Below are 16,477 nucleotides of genomic sequence, written 5' to 3'. Positions count from 1 at the left end.
GCTGCGGAGAAAAACTCCCATGTCTTCGTTTGAACCGGGATAGGTTTAAGGGGGGTCGACGTTCCCTCCTTTACCTTACCCTTTCTTTTTGTATGAGGCATTGAAAAAATATGGAAATGCAAAAACAACGAATGTCCGGGAGCTCGTCTGAACGCGTCTTCTCTTCAGGTCAGTCAGCAACATACCCTGTCTACGGCGAGGGGAGGTTGTTACCCCTTCTCTCATGTTTACTTCTTCTGAGCCTTGTCTTCTGGGAGGCTCAGAAGAAGAAAACCACAAGTAGGAGACTGAGGAGCATCAGTAAAGACCCTCAACAGGATCTTTGAACGGGACACAGGTGCAGGTTACTGCTGGATCCAGGTAGGGCAGTGAAAATTCAAAGGGAATCTCTGGCAGTCTGGGACCTTCAGGAGTAGGGAGCTACCAAGCTCTCCTGTGAAAGGAGTTTGGATTTCTCCAGAAGCCCGGAGTACAGCACTTACACAGGGAAAGAGAAAAGACACTCGTTGCACAGCCATTTACATCACCTGGCCACTGATTACCTTTTTACTACATCAGTAAAGTTAATTTTGAACCCCCAATCCTGTGCCCTGCACTTATTGCCCTGATCAGCCTCAGAATTTACACTAAGCAGCTGCAAGCCAGAAAGAAGGTCACCTCACCACCTGGGCCACAAGCAGCTGCTTTCCCCCATAGAAAGAACGTGTGCCCCTGGGGTAGTACAAGTGGAGGGGGCCTGTGGCAAAGGTAAAATAGCCCCGAACAATATAAATTCTTTTGTGTGCCTTTGGAGAAGAATCTCTCAGAAGAAAAGGGTTCCATTGTTATACAGACTCATTTAAAGTCTCCCCTTTCTTTATTAATTTCAACTTTAACCCACCTGGTTACTTATCAATCATGGTCTCATTTCTTTAACTCTAAATCTATTGGTTTTTCCTTTGTGTGTCTTGACTAGATTGGAAGGCGTAGGGACTATCCATTATGGACCTGAGTATAGTGCTGCATATGTCTGGTATTCACTATGCAAATCTTCATAAAAATAATTTACATGCAGCCTAGTCTAAATTATGGACCTGGTGGGCAGGTCTGTTTTTAAGCTCTTTTTTATGGGCAGACCATAAATTAATGGACGATTGGCAACCCTAGTAGGAAAATTATGGAAAACATGGACATCAGGCATAATTTTTTTTCTTAGTAGAAGAATCAGTCATAAACAGTCAAGAAATACCAACTGTAACCAATTAAAATTCCTACCCATTCTACAATATTCCTAAAAAAAAAAAAAAAAGGTATACAAAAATTCTACATTTCAAATATCATGATCAATCCATCACAAATTGCTCATCAAGGATTCATTAATCCTCAAAGACATAAAAACATAGCCCATGCTGGGCCAGACTAAGGTTCATTAAGCCCAATCTCGTGTCTCCAACAGTGACTAGTCCAGGTCACAAGTACCCAGCAGAACCAAAAAAGTTCTTGTTGCTCTCTCCTAGAGCTTTCTCTAGTCTACCTGGATAATAGCTTGCTTGGAGCTCCCAAAAATGTAGCGTTATAGTTGTACAGTCCCAAAGTTTCTAGAGACTGGACTGATTTTTTTTCTGTGACTTTTTGGGAAATGTGTATCTGAATAATACTTTTTTTTTTTTTTTTTTTTTACAGTACAGGGAAAATTTAGAGATTTTACACCACAGTCCTTGGCTCTTGGTCTCACTGTTTATCAGAGGGTATTTTTGTTGTGCTTGCAGTACCACACAGGGAGGGGGCCAAGGAAACTCTTTTGGCGGCCTATCTTCAGGCAGGGGAGCTTTTGCCTCATAGACCATTCACAGTTCATTCTTTTCTGGGGTTTGTATTAGTGAGACTTTCTGTGACCGCAAGCATTTTTACAAGGAGGATGGGAGGTGCAGGGATGGCAACATGAATGCATTGCCCCCCCCCCCCCCCCCGGCCACCAGAGACCCTCTGTACGCCTCTGCCAAACAGTGATCGAGTTTGTTGCTTCTGCACATGGAAAAGGAACAATCTGGAGGCAGATTGCAGAGATATTTGGGGATAACCTGTGTAGCTGCAGCTAGTGAGAAAAAAAAGAGAGTCATATTTTTGGGTAGAGAGCAAAAGAAATTATTTGGCAAAGGAAAGTCCTTAACCCTGGCAGATGGTGGATACATCTTAATCCAGTGGTACAGCTCTAGCAGAAAAAGAGAATCTTTGAAGAGAGGGCAAGCAAAAGGAGAAATTCGTGCGAAAGGAATTTTAATTTAAAGTTTACCAGCAGAGACGTGCAAAAATAGTAATCTGCTGTAGCTAAAAGTCTGCGTGAAGAAGAGCTCGAATGGAATTTGTTTAATTGCGAATTTGGACACTAAATCCGAAGATTTGTTCAGTCAGAGGCTGGCATTAAAACCAGCAGCTGTAACCACTGATTGAAGCACAAGTATCCTGGCAGAGTGAAGTGCTGTTTGCAAAAGGGCAGTTTCCCTTTGAGACCTGTACTGAGTTTGATTGGAACTAAATCTTCTACTTAAAAACTGGGGAGAGAAAATCTAAGGAAGATTTCTCGGCTAACTAAAATCCTTCTCTACTACAGCTGTCTGCCAGTGATAGACACATAATCAGAGGAAGAACGTAAATTTGAGTAGCTGGCAAAAATTATTGCTTTGTTTTTATTAGCTACTTCACAATCCAGTTCAGTGTTTCCAGCAAATGAGGCACACACGTACCTACATTCTGCCGAAAGATAACTTGCATAAAGTGTAGACAGTCTCTCTTTTTGACTTTGTAAAGGTTATGATAGTAAGTGGTATGGCCGGTTGTGGACCAGAAGACCCTAGAACAAGATGATCAAAGATTTCAAAAAGAAGAAAGCACATCAACAGGGCCAGTGCAAGCATATTTGGCCCTGTTTGGACATTTGCTCCTCTCCCACAACTTAATTACTGGTGGCAGTGGCTCCAGCAGAGCGCTACCTTCTTTGACGGTATTGGCTCTGGTACAGCACACCCCTCTGGACCTCACACTAGCAGGATTTTACCACCCTCAAAATCTAGATTGCCTAATGGAAGCACCGGCACTGCACACCAATGCAGTCCAGCAGCACCAGTAAGGACTACAGAACTTTGAGATATTTCTTGCACACCTGTTACAAAGACAGGACATTTCTAGCCAGAAACACAGAGAAGCACAAGCAGAAGAAACATCCAGAAATATTCAGGGATACACAGAAAGTGGTGCACGGGTTGGGGGGATGAATCAAGATGGCTGCCTGAAGGGGAGATCTGAACTCCTTTCTTCTTTTCCTGTACTTATTCACTTGCATTTCCTCAAATTTACTTCCTTTTATTGATGGGAAGAAAAAAGAAGATCAAGCTGGCTGGACCTTTGGGTCCTGGGCCGATGGGTTGACATCTCCTGTGCTCTTCAGAGTTAAATCTGGGTGAAAAAGCTTGGAGTCTTTGAGAGCCTCACTTAGCCTGGTGCAGAGAATCCCACCTATGCCACCAGGGAAGAGTGGCCCAGGAGTTGGAAGTGTGTTCTCGGGAGGAGACAGTTTCTCTGCATTTTGGCAATCGACTGCTTTGTCTGATGAGGGTGGTGAGTGCCGGAAAGAGGAACATTATACTTAGACCTAAGTAAATGCAGCTCCTTTGGGTTCTCTGAGTTTGCCAATTTTGCCAGTAACCTCAGCAGTGAAACCCCCTCAGGGCCTTGGGTGGTCTGGTGAAGGAGAAGTGCCTCCAGTTCCTCCCAATATCTCCCTGGTTAACATATAGAAAATTGTATCTATGTCTGAAGAAGTTATCTTGGACTCCATTTCCGAATTGTGTAGTTTTTCCATAGGAGCAGAACCCAAACTGGCTGAGGAGCACTATAGACTGAAAGAGGTTGAAAACTGGCAATCCTCCATTAGAGGCAGGGCCAGTGCAAGGGTATTAGGCACCCTGGTAAGCCTTCTGCCTTGAGCCTGCCTCCCCCCCCAGTTGCGGCTCGACTCCTACCTCATTCAAGGCCTGCAGAATCTCTACTGCTCTTTGCCGCAAGGGGTTAGGCTTCATTCATGGCCCCACATGGCTGCTCTTCGGCGCCCCCTAATGGTCAGCACCATAGGCGACCACCTAGTTCGCTTAATAGGTCGTGCTGGCCCAGATTAGAGGACAAGTTACCTCTCTCCAGTCTTCCAGTGTGGCTCTTATAAAAGATAATTTCAATCTTCATAATAAATTGGAGTGGACTGAGGATATATTAAGGGTAAAGAATTTGAGGAATTTGAATTTTCCTATTCTCAGACTGTTGTCTACCCAAGAATAATTCATGAAATACGTATGTGTTGATGATTTCCCAAGACAAGGCATTCTGCTATCCAGGATTTATTATTTTCCACAAATGAATAATGTGATAGTGGAGTAGAAGGGCAACTAGATTCCTTGGTCTCTTTGGGAAAGATGATTTATCAGACTTTCTTGAGATTTCACAAGGTGTGATATCCACCACTAGGGCTATATTGATTGCCACCTTTTATTCTGAGTTAGATAAGGATTTTATTCTAAAGCACTATTTTAAATAGAGAGGAGGTTACTTTTGTGGTCAAAAAGTTCCAATGTTTTTACAATGTTTCCAAGGCTACTCAGCTGAAGAAGAGTTTCATCCAGATGAAGCAACAAGTAGTGGAATTGGGAGCAAAATATTCTTTTAATTTTCCTTGTAAATGTTTCATTTCTTATCAAGGGAATATGTTTGTATTTTTTATCCTGTTCATTTGAGTTGATTTCTTTCTGATAAGTAAGACTTATACGGCTCAATAGTGCTGAACCCGCTTTGAATGTTGACTTCAGAATGTTTAGACTACGGGTTCCAATATGTATCGTGGCCATGTTTAGATTTCCTATTACGTTAGGGGTATCTCTGTTCTTTTTTGCACCCCCCCCCCCAATATAGTTTTTTGGTGGACTTGACATTGAAGTAATGTAAATTTTTGCTATTGGTGATTGTGTTTTGATTTTGTTGGAATTTTTCTGGTACAACAATGCATTCTTGCATTATTTCATTGTTATGATTTAAATGCTAATAGAGAGTAAATTAAAAAAAAAAGTGGTGCACAGAGTGAAGCACAGGAAAAGGCTGACAGAAATTTAGTGTTCTCACCTATTGAGTATTGAAGATAATTTATATGTTGCTTTCGGTGGTCCGCAGGCTAATCCCGCAGACCGCCACTCTTTTCTCTGTGGCTGGACTGGCTACTCTGCCTCTCGTTGCGGCTGGGTGCCACCGCCACGCTGCCGAGCACTGTGCAGCAGGATGCTGCCAGCCCCAACCAGCCACACTCCTTAGGCGTGTGCTCAATGTCATCTTATTTAAAGTGCCTGTGGCAGGAAAAGCCCCACGATGCCTCCTGATGACCTCACATACTCTGCTCTAGAAAGGTTTCTCACTTTCTTTCCCTCACTTCCTCAGTAACAGGTCCAGCTACCAAGGTAGTACGTGTTGCTTCCCAAGTCAATTGCAGTCTTCACCTTCACCCTGTTCCAGTCTGTTCCCAGTTCTCGTCTGTTCAACCTGCTCCTGCCATGCTTGTTTGCCCGCCCCATCTGTTCCTCTTCCTCTCTCTCAGATGGATACCTGGTTTGACCCTTGCCTTGACTCTGGATACAACCGACCACTGCTTGCTTCATACCCTAGCCCGGAGCCCAACAGGTCTATTTGCTGGCTGCCTAAAACCTTCGCCTGGCCTCGGACCATGTCTTCAATTACTAGCAGAGACCCATGCCTGCCAGCCCCGGCACCCAAAGGCTCAAACCAAGGGTAACATGGAAAATTGGGCATCGAAATGGCAGATGAAATTTAATGTGGATAAGTACAAGGTGATGCATATAGGGAAAAATAACCCATGCTATAGTTACATAATGTTAGGTTCCATATTAGGAGCTAGCACCCAAGAAAGAGATCTAGGTGTCATAGTGGATAACACATTGAAATCGTCCGTTCAGTGTGCTGCGGCAGTCAAAAAATCAAACAGAATGTTGGGAATTATTAGAAAGGGAATGGTGAATAAAACGGAAAATGTCATAATGCCTCTGTATCACTCCATGGTGAGACCGCACCTTGAATACTGTGTACAATTCTGGTTGCCGCATCTCAAAAAAGATATAGTTGCGATGGAGAAGGTACAGAGAAGGGCGACCAAAATGATAAAGTGAATGGAACAGCTCCCCTATGAGGAAAGTCTATAGAGGTTAGGACTTTTCAGCTTGGAGAAGAGACGGATAAGGGGGGATATGATAGAGGTGTTTAAAATCATGAGAGGTCAAGAACAAATAAATGTGAATCGGTTATTTATTCTTTCGGATAATAGAAAGACTAGGGGACACTCCATGAAGTTAGCATGTGGCACATTTAAAACTAATCGGAGAAAGTTCTTTTTCACTCAACGCACAATTAAACTCTGGAATTTGTTGCCAGAGAATATGGTTAGTGCAGTTACTATAGCTGTGTTTAAAAAAGGATTGGATAAGTTCTTGGAGAAGTCCATTACCTGATATTAATTAAGTTGACTTAGAAAATAGTCACTGCTATTACTAGCAACAGTAATGTAGAAAAAGCCTTAATGGGCAATACGATATAGCAATCAATTAAAAGACATATCCACCAAAAAGTACAATGAATAATCTAAGGGACCATCATATAAACCGCTGACTTTGATATCTTTTAGAGCCTTACGTGTGCTCTATCGATAAATCAAAGGGGTACACTTTTAATCATTGGTCCAATTTTTTTGGATTTTTTTTTTTAAAGCATTTTTACAAAAATTACTAAAAAAAATTGCACTACTTCCCCGTTTGTTGAAGTTAATTCATGCCCTTCAACAAACGGGGAAGTAGTGCACTTTTTTAGTGCTCGATAGAGCACACATAAGGCTCTAAAAGATATCAAAGTGAGGGGTTTTTATATGATGGTCCCTTAGATTATTCATTGTAATTTTTGGTGAATATGTCTTGTTGTAATTGATTACTAGCAACAGTAGAATGGGATAGACTTAGGGCCTGATCTACAAAAGCTTTTCTCCCATTCTGTGTCTATGGGAGAAATACTTAGTAAACGAGGCCCTTAGTTTTTGGGTACTTGCCAGGTTCTTATGACCTGGATTGGCCACTGTTGGAAACAGGATGCTGGGCTTGATGGGCCCTTGGTCTGACCCTGTATGGCATGTTTTTATGGGTTGGTAAAGGTGAAGCATCTCTCCGGTCTCTACTTCATCTGGATCCACCTGCTGCTGATGAGAACCTGCAGGGCTCCTCCCTGTAGATAGAGCCAATCTCACCTCAGCCCAAGCGTCCACGGGCATAATATTATATTTACCTTGTGATTTTCTGAATAAGAACTGAAACTTGTTGGAATCAGCGAGTGAATATATTTTGAGAAAAGAATCATATTCTTGGTTTAAGAAATTTGAACTACAAAGTTTGTGTTGATCATTTGAACTGAAAATTATCTGATGTTTTGTTGTTGGTGAATCCTTGCACCTGCAAGGTAAAAGGGAAAAAACAAGAAAAAAACCTCCAAAAAGTTAATATTCGAATTTCTTTGAAAACCTGGAAAAGGAAACGAAAGTAGTTAATAGCGAAAGGTATACAGTTAAAGGTATACCTGTTGAATATTTCATTGGAAGTTGTTAAGATGTGTTTTACTTGTTACCAAAATAAGTTTTCTTCAATTCGTATTCTTTTATTAAAGACATTCTATTGAATTGGAAAATCTGAGTCAAGGTATTTATTACTGTGAATTACCACATATTGTATTCCAGACTTTTATTGTTTTTCTCTGGAACCAAATCTCATGGCACGGATATAGCTAACTGGCTAACTTATTGGGGATATTCAGTGGCACTGCCACACCACTGAATATCCCTAGCTATCTTAAAGTTAGATGGTTATGTCTAACCAGCTAACTTTAGGACAGCCCTATGGGCCAGCCAGAGTTAGCCGCATCGGTTTAGCAGATAACTCTGAATTTTGGACTTAGACACATAACTTATGCGGCTAACTCTGGCCCGCCCTAAAATGTCTCTCGGTTGCCCCCAGACTGCCCCGAATTATGAATATTGCCAGCTTGTTCTTTTATGTGTGACTGCCATTGGAGGAATAGCGAGGGAGAGAGGTTACGCACTTTGACACTCTGATGGTTCAAACCACCCTCAGGGTGTTAAACTATCAATACTGTGGGAGATTGTACCATCTTCCAAGACAACTTGCTCTGATGCTTAACTATCCTTACTCTTAACCTTGTAAAATACTTCCTAATATCTCATCCTAATATTCCCTATTGAAATTTAAGCCTATTGCTTTTTGTCTTGTCACCGGTAGAGAAGTAGAACAATTGATCATTCTCCAATTTACCATTTTATATATTGGCAGCATATTATTATTATTTTTTTTTTTTGCTACATTTTTTTGTTTCTTAGCTAAGACTTTTCCCTTGTTTGTTTATTCTGTTCTTTTAATGTTAGAAATAGATACTTGGCAAGTTGAAGTTGAAACACAATTGCCCAAAATTGACTTGTCCCAGTCAAAAACCTATCCGTTGACTTTGGGTAATTTGTTTTCCTTGTATCCACCCAATCTCCTTTTATAGAAACTGTCAAACAAGATAACTGTGGAGAATGACAAGATAAACAAAGATTTGGCACCGTACAAAAGCAGGTTGCTTGATCAGAAATGAAATAGCATTAGTTTTCAGCAGTGAGAAGTTGATGGGGAAGTTGCTGCTATGGAGATGATTACGAAGGCTTGTGATTTAGTGCTCTCCGAAGATGTTAAAGACAATAAAGGCTTCAAATGAAATCTGGATTTGGTGCAACCCAAATGCATATTTAAAATGTTTGTCTTGAGGTATTATCTCCAGATACAGACAACGCTGATCTGACGGCTGAAGGTCATCTGCAACTTTCTCATGGAGCTGAATATCCCCGGGCCATCCTATGTGAATTGGGACAGCATATCCCAGTACTGCCATTCTCTTCTTTCACAATATCAGGTTGAAAATAGTTGAACTTCATTTTTTCTTATTTCTTTGTATTTGTCACACTCAAATTTCAGAACCTCCATATTTCTTTTATTTAAACAGTGTTGTATGTATTTACAGATGTATTTGAATCTGAAAAAATTATTTCTACTTTTGTATTCTTTGGCACTACGAGATTTTTGCTTGTGGATTATTGTAAATGTTGATAAATAAAAAATAAAAAAAAAATAGTCGAACTTCAACACATGCTCTTTGTAGCTAACTTTCAAAAGAGAAACTACCTGGTTAGTTTCTCTCTGAAAAATTAGAGAGCATAAACTGTGTGCTTGCACCTCTTAGTTGTACAAGCAGCTGACAGAGGTAAAATAGTGCACATATATGAAGTTGAAAAAGGAATTTATATCCATCGATTTCCTCTCCTGGGCCTAAGCAAACCCTTATGAACACCTCCTTTTAGCACTCACATACTTGTCATCAGACAGAGGCCAATCAGGAGTAAAATAGTGAACATACATTTGAAATTGGAATACACATGCAAAGCTTTCCTCCCCAGATTTAACACTTCCCCGCTCTCCCCCCTCCGGAACACCTCTTTTAAACTCAGTTAAAGGTCTCTTACTGTGGAAGTGAGGCCAGTTTTCAGCCAGGATAATTTACTCAGGTAAATACTTATGTAAAGCCAGCTAGTCTTCACTATGTCTTTTGCTAAGGAACATTCCGGAGATGGAAGGTTCAGATGGAGTAGTGGTAAACATAGGAGTTACCAGAGGGTCCATCCCTTAAAGTACAGGTAAGTAAGCTACTAGTGCATGTGATGACTCAATAATTTACTAAGGGAAAGAAGAAAATGTTGATTTAAAGGAAAATGTTGCTCCTCTCTTATCCAGTCTGATGTGAATAGTTATTTGGATCAATTACTGGTTGCATTATTTACTAGTTGTCTCTATTTACTGGTTGCATTATTCAATATCTATATAGCCCCATCAATATATATGTACCTCTGTACAAACAAGTAAAAAGAAAGCATACAAAGTAATATAGATTATACAAAGTATACAATAATTAATAGTAGGACATGTAAAACAAGCAGGTTTATTAGGCAGCAAGTACTGGCATATTTTTATTTTCCTCCTTTTCAAGCAGCACATTAAGAACATAAGAAATTGCCATACTGGATCAGACCATCAAGCCCAGTATCCTGTTTCCAACCATGGCCAATCCAGGCTACAAGTACCTGGCAAGTACCCAAACATTAGATAGATCACAAGCTACTATTGCATTAAACTACTCAATGTCAGGTATACAGGGTTGTTATTTTGCATTTCTTTGAAGGATATCAAACTTACTTCCCACTCCCCCTTCCCTTGGTGAAACTGACTTGTGCTGATTCCCATCAGCAAGCCTATGCTCTGTGAGTATGATTCAGCAGGGGCCAGAGTCTCTGATATTAACTGGGACAAGCAATATTTCTGTAGCACTAACAGGTATACGCAGCACTGTACAGAAACACATTATAGACACTTCCTGCTCCTTGGACAGCTTTATAGCATTAGTGTCATACACCTGAGAATGAAGAAACAGATGTTACTTAAAATTAAAGCCCTCAGAAACCAGGCACACTACAGGAAATTGTTATGTAAGCAACCCTACAGCTACAGATGTGCTAAAAGGAATATTTTCATTTTGCAAAATTCACATATCTTCAAACGTTTTTTTCCACAGACAGAAATGGGAGAATTTCCCCACAAGGGGCAAAAATGGTGACATTCATCCATTACATATAGTAACATGGTTAATGACAGTGGATAAAAACCAAAATGGTCTATCCTGTCTGGCCAGAAAGTTGGCGTAGTAACTGCCGCTCCGTGCTGATACTCCCATGCAGAAATGCATTCTGCAGCATTTTATCATTTATTAAAAAGGAAAGGAAAAGTTATAAATGCATCAGAAAAGGTGAATTTGGACATTTTTCACCTGTTTCATCAAAGATGTTTTCCATTGGATTCCACATGGAAAGAATTTTCAGAAATAGATGGAGGGGTATTCAGAATTTTTCCACTAATCAAAAAAAACTTACTTTTTGGTGTTGAAATTCTCATTTAAAAAATATGAGGCGGATTTTAAAACCCTTCCTGCGTGCGCCGAGTTTATTTTGCATAGGCTCGGCAACGCGCGCAAGCCCCAGCACGTGCGCATGTCCCGGGGCTTGAAAAAAGTGGGCTGGGAGGGGCGTGGGATGGGCGTGGCCAGAGGCCTCGCCACCTGCTGGGCTCAGGGATCGCGTGCCAGCACTTGGCCGGCGCGCGCAACCTACGCCTGCCTCTAATAAAACAAAGGTGGGGGGGATTTAGATAGGGCTGGGTGGCGGGTTAGATAGGGGAAGGGAGGGGAAGATGGGGGGCGGAAGGAAAGTTCCCTCCGAGGAAAGCCATCGGGGCTCCCCTAGGGCTCGGCGTGCGCAAGGTGCACAAGTGTGCACCCCCTTGCGCGCGTCGACCCCGGATTTTATAACATGCGCATGTTATAAAATCGGGCATGGATTTGTGTGTGCCGGGTTGCATGCACAAATCTATGTCCGATTTTATAACATGTGCGCGTAGCCGCGTGCATGTTATAAAATCCGGGGTCTGCGCACGCAAGGGGGTGCACACTTGTGCACCTTGCGCACGCCGAGCCCTAGGGGAGCCCCGAAATCGGAGCGGCCTCAGAGGAAACTTTCCTTCCGCCCCCACACCTTCCCCCTCCCTTCCCCTACCTAACCTGCCCCCCCCAACCCTATCTAAAACCCCTCCTCATCTTTGTTGGTGAAGCTGCCCCTGCCTCCGGGCACAACCGCTGTGCCAGAGGCCTCGGTCCCGCCCCGCCCCCAGCCCACCCAATTTTTCAAGTCCCGGGACATAAGCACGCCCCGGGGCTTGTGCGCGTCGCCGGGCCTATGCAGAAAATAGAACTAACTAAAAAAGTACGAAACTTGGGTGTAATAATTGACACAGAACTCAGCCTCAAATAACACATACCACTAAAAACCCGAGAAGGTTACGCCAAACTCATGGTTCTCAGGAAATTAAAACCTTTACTAACATTGTCAAACTTCAGAACAGAGTTACAAGCACTAATATTTGCTAGCACCGACTACTGTAACGCCTTTCTCCTTGGATTGCCATACACAACAATAAGACCACTCCAAATACTGCAAAACTCTGCCGCAAGAATACTTACTGGTAAATGAAAACATGATCACATTACTGAAACTCTGGCGGAACTCCACTGGCTGCCCATTGAATACAGAATCCAATACAAAACACTTTGCACAAAACATAAATTAATACACAACGAAAAAGCAGAATGGCTGAATACAGCACTACGTGTTCATGTCCCACATAGAAACCTCAGATCTGCCAACAAAGCACTCCTAACCATCCCCTAAAACAGCTAGACTGACCCAAGTTAGAGAACGGGCTCTCTCCTTAGCCGGACCAATACTATGGAACACCATGCCCTTAGAAATTAAAGACTACAGAGAGATTTTAAACTATTCAAAAAGGGCTTAAAAACCTGGCTTTTCAAGCAAGCATTTTACAAAGAGAGCGGTGGATAGTGAAATATGAATTCTGACAGCAGAACTTCAGAACGCAGCACCATTTTCTGCTCAATAAACATGTTTTATTAAAACAAAACATACATTACATTAGCGTTATATATGCAATTAAAACTGAGAAGCATAGAAAAGGACAAGATCTTTAACATTCTACAAATAGTCTTTATTATGAAACTATGTTACCAGACTTCAATGGCACTTCCTATATATAGTATTAACTTATACTTCTTTCTAAGATATATATATGTGCCTCAATGTAAACCGTTGTGATGGTATACTACTTAATGACAATATAGAAAAGTTTTTAAATAAATAAATAAACCCCAACAGTATCACAGCAGTGTACAATAAAATAATAAAAAACAATCATTTACAATATTAATGAAATTAGCTAGCATTAACAATACATAAATAACTAGAATTGGTAACAAAATTTAAATCAATAGGTACAAAAGGTTTTGTATTCTGGTGCCAAATCACAGAACCAACTTTATATTTCAAGTTGCATTAATAATTGAAATGATTTCCTGTCCACCATTATTTTGTTAATTATTTTGTTCCTTTTCCTCTTGCCCCTTTAGACTTCCAGCTCAAATTGAACCTGCTTTGACTGGGCTGCAGTACCATCCTACCAGTGCATGCATTTTCCAAGATACACATAGATCTTACATGCAGTAAAATTTATGGCTTGGCCTAGTCAAAAGATAACTCAGGTTGCATATTTCATAATGAGTATGCTAATGCAGTAATGTACATCACAATGATATAATTTGTCCATACTATATAGCAGACAAGTCGGTTGAATCAAAATGACTTTTGCATTGGCTGATATATTACAAAGAAGCTTTGATAGACTGCACGTGCAAACTGTCACAGTCAAATGAAACATAACAACGTATTTATATCCTGATATTCAGCACTTTTTATGCTTTGATCTCATAGATATTATACCATTGTGTATAAATGGAACAAGTAGCAGACTAAAAGACTGTAGAGCAATAGCATCAGTTTCATTTGATCTGCTTCAAACTTCCAAGAATGACATATTTTCAAGGAATAGAAGGTACTTGCATCTTAGCAGAAGCTAGATATGCTAACTGGATTGTTAGATTAGACTTTTCTTGATATTAATATCCTATATATGAGGGTTGTACATAAGAACATAAGAAATTGCCATGCTGGGTCAGACCAAGGGTCCATCAAGCCCAGCATCCTGTTTCCAACAGAGGCCAAAACCAGGCCACAAGACCCTGGCAATTACCCAAACACTAAGAAGATCCCATGCTACTGATGCAATTAATAGCAGTGACTATTCCCTAAGTACAATTGATTAATAGCCATTAATGGACTTCTCCTCCAAGAACTTATCCAAACCTTTTTTGAACCCAGCTACACTAACTGCACCAACCACATCCTCTGGCAACAAATTCCAGAGCTATATTGTGCGTTGAGTGAAAAAGAATTTTCTCCGATTAGTCTTAAATGTGCTACTTGCTAACTTCCTGGAATGCCCCCTATCCTTCTATTATTTGAAAGTGAAAATAACCGAGTCACATCTACTCATTCAAGACCTCTCATGATCTTAAAGACCTCTATCATATCCCCCCTCAGCCGTCTCTTCTCCAAGCTGAACAGCCCTAACCTCTTCAGCCTTTCCTCATAGGGAAGCTGTTCTATCACCTTTATCATTTTGGTTGCCCTTCTCTGTACCTTCTCTGTGTGTGCTGCTCAATGTTTGAATTAATATGGAAGATGTAGAGTTGGAACCCAAGACTCAATTCTTCAGCAACAAAGTTTCAAAGATTTCTGCCAACAAAAAGTGAAAATTATGGGACCCAAAATCAGGGGTGTGTTTCAACTTTATTTTGAGTGTCTTTTTCTTTATTTTTGGCAGCTTCTACCCTGCCAGAGCAGCACTGAATCATGCTGCATCTTCCTCTCCCTTAGCAGCACCAAAGAATCGTGTTCTCTACAGAAGCTGGCTGAGTGTAGCTGCTGGCACATAGCACAGTTGCCAACTATCACACCTTTCAGAAAACTTAGACGAGAGGAGAAAGCAGAGCCATAAGATGAAATGGTAACTGGGGCAGAGACTTGAAGATGTGACGATGATACCTCCCCAGGTTTTGAGGTGAGAATTTTTCAAATTATTTTTCATAAAATAGCTCAAATGTTTTGTGTAGCAGTAATGTAAAGATTAAAATGCAAACACAAATGCCAGAGTTGATTAAATAAACATTTTTCCCCAAACTTTCTGTGCCTGTTTCTCGTTTGTCGATCTATTTTTCTCTCTTCATTCAAACAAACTCTTGAAACTTCTATCTTTATCCTGGTTAATAACTATCATCCCTTCCTCCCTACCTACTCTTCTTCCCCAAACCAACTTCTTTTATTCCATCTTTATCTTTTTTTCCTCTACAATCTACAAAACCAGCATGGTTAAAAAGTGAGGTGGAAGAGGCTATTTTATACAAAATATCTTCATTCAAAAATTGGAAGAAGGATCCATCAGAGGAAAATAGGATAAAGCATAAGCATTGGCAAGTTAAATATAATACATTTTATAAGCCAGGCTAAGAGAGAATTTGAAAAGAAGTTGGCCGTAGAGGCAAAAACGCATAATAAAAGCTTTTTAAAATATATCCGAAGCAGAAAGCCTACAACGGAATCAGTTGGACTGTTAGATGATTGAGGGGCTAAAGAGGCACTTAGGGAAGATAAGGCCATTGTGGAAAGATTTAAAAAATTCTTTGCTTCGGTGTTTACTGAAGAGGATGTTGGGGAAATATCAGTTCCGGAGATGAACTGAACCAAATTAGGGTGAACCTGGAAGATGTAATAGGCCAGACTGACAAACTAAAGAATAATAAATCACCTGGTCTGGATGGTATACACCCCGGGTTCTGAAAGAAATAAAAAATTAAATTTCAGGAGGAGGTGGAGAGAGAAGGCAATTTTCGAACTGCTATTTACCTGCTGGGACCAGTGAAGGGTGAGGAGGGAGCTCCCGGCCCTAAACGAGCAACCAGGGAGGCTATTTCCTGCATCTGACGTCATTGGAACTGTGACTCTCGCATGGATAAAAATGGAACCCCTGGCGGCACTCCGCTGAGGTGGAGAGAGAAGGCAATTTTCAAACTGCTATTTACCTGCTGGGACCAGTGAAGGGTGAGGAGGGAGCTCCCGGCCCTAAACGAGCAACCAGGGAGGCTATTTCCTGCATCTGACATCATTGGAACTGCGACTCTCACACGGATAAAAACGGAACCCCTGGCGGTGCTCCGTCGACGCCGGCGCTCCGCCCAAGCCGCGTGCGCCTAAGGGGGGGTGCGGCTTTGTTTCAAACTATGAGTAGAAAAGATTACCTTATTAGTTCTCTCATCCACTAACTTCCACCCAGGAAAAGATATAAGTGTTTTATAAGAGACTAGGTGAAACAAGTAATCTGTGGTTAAATTTATTTTATTAAAACATGCCTCATACAAAACGTAAGGCGAAGGTTAGGGAGATAACAACTTCCTCTCCTGTACCTGACCCATTACAATCACAGGCACGGATTTCTACTTTTTTCACCCCTACAACAGGAGTTAACCTGGGAGAATTAGCTGCTGAAGGATTAGGAGCAGAGCGAGCTCCAACCTTCCTAGCTGAAACATCTTTAAGCCCAGGTGCCCCGTCTACTCCTCCACCTCCTCAGCTTATATCGCAAGATGTTTTGCAAATTCAAACTAACCCTAATGAAGAAGGAGAGAGGAGATTGGATACAATAGGGGAAATAGAGACTGGAATACTAAGAGATTCTATAATACCTGAGAAACCAACTGAAATTACTTTAGACTCTGTGTGGCAAGCTATGAAGGCAAT

Source organism: Rhinatrema bivittatum, chromosome 6 (genome assembly GCF_901001135.1).
Source record: "Rhinatrema bivittatum chromosome 6, aRhiBiv1.1, whole genome shotgun sequence".
Lineage (NCBI taxonomy): Eukaryota > Metazoa > Chordata > Amphibia > Gymnophiona > Rhinatrematidae > Rhinatrema > Rhinatrema bivittatum.
Note: the sequence above shows the minus strand (reverse complement) of the source record.